Source organism: Triticum aestivum, chromosome 4A, assembly GCF_018294505.1.
Source record: "Triticum aestivum cultivar Chinese Spring chromosome 4A, IWGSC CS RefSeq v2.1, whole genome shotgun sequence".
Classification (NCBI taxonomy): Eukaryota; Viridiplantae; Streptophyta; class Magnoliopsida; order Poales; family Poaceae; genus Triticum; species Triticum aestivum.
This window is the reverse complement of record NC_057803.1, coordinates 658,088,772-658,094,057: the sequence shown is the minus strand read 5'-3', so window position 1 is coordinate 658,094,057 and position 5,286 is coordinate 658,088,772. Positions and strand designations below refer to the sequence as shown.

The 5,286-nt window shown below is 44.5% G+C and overlaps 1 pseudogene; it reads left to right on the top strand.

Annotated features, from left to right (window-relative positions):
- Positions 1-830: 830 nt before the first annotated feature.
- LOC123082928 (acyltransferase-like protein At1g54570, chloroplastic) lies at positions 831-4,958 on the top strand (annotated as a pseudogene).
- The last annotated feature ends 328 nt before the right edge of the window (positions 4,959-5,286 follow it).

The following is a 5,286-nucleotide window of genomic DNA, read 5'->3' as shown; positions in this document are numbered from 1 at the left end:
ACTGACCCTCATTCTTCATGCATTAAAATCTGAAACATATCTTCTACAACAGAGTTTTTATCGCGGCTTGAATTGTTTCCGAAACTGGTTCAGTCTAGTGATGTGTCTAGGCAAGAATCTTCTTAGCTAGACGGTGGAAAGCCTTGTGCATTGTGGAAGGATTTATTCAAGGCAATGATATATATGTCCTTTTTGTAGTATATCAGGAAGTGTATGACCTGTATTTTAGTTTTTGCCCCTAATAGTGATTGGTATTGTAGGTTAGGTTTCTTCGATACCGTCTCTGACTAAATTTGAAAGAATCTAAGCCTGGGCTGTTTTAGTGCAGATTACTAGATGGAAAGGTGAAATTCTCGAAACTCTGAGGTAATGTAGTTGGTTCATCACAGAATTCTTGTGCAACATGGCTGCACACTGGTGTTTTACTATGTTTATCACCCTTTCAATTAAATCTTGATGTTGGTATGACTCTCCGGTTACCCATGATTGCAGATCTGTACTGGCTATATTACTTGATATTAATACCTCTGTTTCCTACTGCTATAGGCATTAGACAGATAATGGACAACGGAAGAGCCTACGTCCATATATTTTTGAAGGTTTTTTTGTTGGGGGGATTTTTTGTTGCTGATAGTTAGACCGTCATCTTTGAGTATCACGAGCATTTGATCACGTAGGTTTCAAAAAAGTCTTTACCCATACTGACATGCCACCATCAGATCTCCACAACAATTATTATAGTGTGGTCCTTAGTCCTTACTGAACCGCCATGCCATGGTGTTACTCACACTCTTTGCGCCTCACTAAAACTCGGTTATTTCTATTATGCACCGGATGCATGACTGCATGCGTGGCTCATGCTTCCTAAAGCCCCCCTTGAAATCAGGACTGGGATACTCAAAAAAGCTTCGCAGCTCAATGCAGCAATGGCGACTCTTTCTCCCCCTGTGGTACACCCGCAGGTCTCCCTCCGGCGACAAGGGTGGCGGCGGCTGCATGGCTTGCCAAGCTGCCAGTTCAGACACGCCGGGAGAGTGCAGTCCAGCTACAGGGGACTCGAAGCGCTGTACGATGATGGGTACGGGACGGTCAAGGGCCTGGACTACTACTATCAGGCACTCGGGCAGCTGGTGGGGTATGACAGCGGGCCGCCCTGCTGGTTATGCCCTGTCGATGCTGGCTCGACGGTCGAGGATGCTCCACTCATGCTGTATTTGCCAGGTAAGAAAATGTGTGGAAATGTTGTGTCATCGACAGCTTCCCATGTCTGTCTCCATGCATATCTTTCCGGTTTGTTGATGCCTGATTGTTTAGGTGAGTAGTACACTCTAATTTCAGGTGCTGATCTGGGGTTAAATCTGAATCTTTTCAGGAGTAGATGGGATGGGGATGGGGCTCTGCATGCACCACAAGGCTCTTGGAAGCTGAGATACAAAGAGAAGTTTCCTTGTGAAAATTTATGGTGAACCCAGAGTGTAATTTTGATAGTTTAAATATATTATACACTTGTTTTTTCATTTGCAGGATATTTGAACTTAGATGCTTGCACATTCCTTTTCACGACCGCACACCATTCGAAGGTATCAGATACCTGTGTATTAACTGATTAATTTCTCTCCGAAGCATTTTGCATCTGAATTGAAAATTTGAGCTTACTTTAAGATTCAGAGTGAAATGCATCCGTTTCGTTTGAAAAGGAATATTTCATTTCTCCCTTCGTCCGCACCAAGAAGATGGACACACCACACAAAGCCATGTTTAGAGAAATGACCTCCGGTTAACATGTGGCAAAAACAATAGATGCTCAATCATTAAGTTCTGAAGATTAATTGTATGATTCTAGCTGCTTTTCATTTTCAGAACTTGTCACAATGGTAGAAGATGTTGTGAGGGCAGAGCATTCCACTTCTCCTAATAAGCCCATCTATCTATTGAGGAATTCCTTTGGAGGATGCTTAGCTCTTGCAGTTGCTGGTCGCAATCCCCGTATTGATTTGATACTGGTACTAGTCAATCCAGGTATGCAGGAAAACCTGATGGTATGCGAGTGAACCTTCCTATTTATAAGATTTCTAATATACATTATCTTGTTTCGTCTCTCTTTTTTCTTCCGGGGAAAGCTACTTCATTTGAGAGGTCAGACATAAAAAAGCTTCTGTCAGTTTTCAGCTCGAACAACGCCTATATTGCAATTACAGCTCTACTGAACTACAACATCGGTAAGTACCTTGTAGGGTCCAGCATATAAAATTGAAGAAATAACATGTATTGAAATGAGCTACTAGAAATTAACCAAGAACGGCGACGCATTTGTTGGACTTAAGGTTGTCTGATAGTTAGCATGATATACACCTGTTTACATCTTTTCTTTAAGTTTTTTGTACTTGCTTCTTCTGTTCTTCCTGATCATGAGACCAGACAACGAGGTGAACATGGCTCTGAGTAGAATGCAAAGTGGGGAGCATCCTTTAGAAGCACTCGGCAGATTGACAAGTAACATGTCAACTTTTCTGAAGCAAACGGTGTGTAATATCAATTTCTTTGTGTCTTGTTTCTATGTATCTAATTTTATCAAGAGAATACATATTAAGGGAGAAAGCAAGTTAATAAATAGTTGCGTGCATCAATCGAAGCAGAGGCCAGAGGCTTTCTCCTTCTAAAAAAGAAAATTAAAGGAGAAAATAGTGTGGAAATGAACTTTTTCCGTACTATCTTTTTCTCACGTTTCATCTACCATTTTGTCCAGAATATGTGCATTTAACTGTTTTGAAGGTAAATCTGTGTGCCTTTAATTGCAGAATATACTGGACAAACTACCAGAAGACACACTAAAATGAAAGATGAAACTCATCAAACGGGCTGCGCAATATGCTAATTGCCGTATACAATCAGTTACAGCTGAGGTGCTACTGCTAGCCAGGTTTGTGCCCTTAAGCTCAGTTCTCTACTTCCAGTTTCATCATTTTTTTTTGAGACGAGCGCAATTTCATCATGAGCTTTGCAGAATATTGTCGCATGATAAACACTACCGCATGATTTCTACGTTTCTTGTTTGAACGCGTATTTTTGTCGGATTTCTAACAAGTGGATTTATGGCATCATGACTGAGGTTCTTCTCTATGCTTGCACTCAGCTGCGATGACAACTTACTTCCGAGCAAATCTGAAGCCTACAGGCTACAGAACAAAATACCTAAATCCAAAATCTTCTTCTTTGAGAAGCATGGGCACAGCTTACTGTTGGTGAGTTATAGCAGACTTTATCAGATTGCAGTATATCTTGTGCACTGAAAGGAACAAGTGGTACACCTCAAAGGGACAATGCTGATGATATTCATCCCAAATTTCAGGAGCATGGTGTCCATGTCTCATCCATCATCAAATGTGTTGGTCTCTACCGCCATTCGAGGCGCTATCTTCGGGTTTTCGACTACATCCCACCGTCCGCAACCGAGCTAAATGAAGTCGACAAAGCTAGCAGGTAACCAAAATCACCACCCTGCAAATTCTTACATGATACATGCTGAATACATCGATTGCACTGCCACATGTTATGCATTGGTAAATGCAGCGACCTGACGTTCAGAACGTGCCCGGCGATGTTCTCGACGTTGGAAGACGGCACGGTGGTACGGGGACTCGCCGGGGTGCCCGAGGACGGACCAGTGCTGCTGGTAGGCAACCACATGTTGCTGGGGATCGAGCTCATCTCTCTTGCCGCGGAGTTCATGCGGCACAAGAAGGCTGTCGTCCGTGGCATTGCACACCCGCTGCTGTTCCCAAAGAAGACGAAGACGTGGTCGGAGGGACACGACTTCTTCGACTTCCTCAACCTGTGGGGCGGCGTGCCCATGACCTACAAGTACATATACGAGTTGCTGGCAGCTGGGGAGTTCGTGCTCTTCTACCCAGGTGGTTACAGGGAGGCAATCCACTGCAAGGTACACAATACAATTTGATTTGGATTTTATACTTTGAATTCTGTCAAGTAAATGCTACTATTATAAACTTACTATATTTAAACTTGTGGATTGTAGGGTGAAGAGCACAGGATTTTCTGGCCAGACCAGACTGAATTTGTTAGGATGGCAGCTCAGTTGAATGCCACAATCGTGCCGTTTGGAGTCGTCGGAGAGGATGACCTCTTGAACGTAGGCCATCACCTGTTATTTCCGGATTAAGTCCTCCCTTGCTTAATTTGCGAGTAAACACATTCTGCGGTCTTTTTAGGGGCTATTTCACACTAGAATCGAATAGATGAAACATCCATACTTCCATAGCCAAGATTTAACAGCCCTCAAACTGCCAGAGATCCAAAATTGTAAACACATGCATTGCATAGCAACTAATCAGCATTTCCCCTAGTTAATAGACTCGTACTCACATATATACATTCAAAAATCCGCAGCTTCTTTGTACGTTCGGCAGGGAGATGATGCGGGCCTACAGTAAGCATCTGAAGCTAAGGTACATTATCTCTCAGAAATCATGCTAGCTAAGATAAGTCCCTTCTCAGGTTCCGTTTATAACTTTATATACTGGCTGTTTTGTTCCAAGGTCAACAGCCCACAAGGTCCTTAAGTAACCCGTCTGTCTTTTGGCTACTGCAGGGATGCCAAGCACGAGGTGATCTTCCCGGGCGTGTGCCTAAAGATCCCGGGCCGGTTCTACTACCGGTTTGGGAAGCCGATCCTGATGCGGGAGAGGCAGGACGTCCTCACCGACCGGCACGCGGCGACGGACCTCTACACGCACATCAAGTCGGAGGTGCAAGGCATCATCTCCTACCTGCTGGATAAGCGGGAGGAGGACGAGTACAGGAAGATCTCGCGGAGGCTCATGTTCATGGCTTCCCAGGGGTTCGACACCCAAGTTCCGTCGTTCGATCCTTGACATACACTAGTTGCCACATGGAATGAGAATGTAGCTACCGAATATTCATTTTTCGATCTTTGATCAGACATTTATGCAGAATAATGCTTTGTAATTTGTGAAGCTGAATTTTCAGCATTACTGTTCAAAAATTAAATTCGTGTCTGCACTCTGTCGACCATGATTAATTGTTCAGGCTAGGCAAGCTCGGATGGTGGGAGGCCATGGCAGCTGGTACTCGTATGCCGGCCGGTTGCAGTACTTGTCGCCGTCGCTCATGCGCCTGAACTTCATGATGGAGAGATCGACGGAGATGATGCCAGAGCCTCCCGCCGTCCCCAGCACGACGGGCCCCTCCACCACGGCAAGGATCTTCCTCGGAAGGGGCAGTTTGCTGGCACCTTGGAGCGCCAGG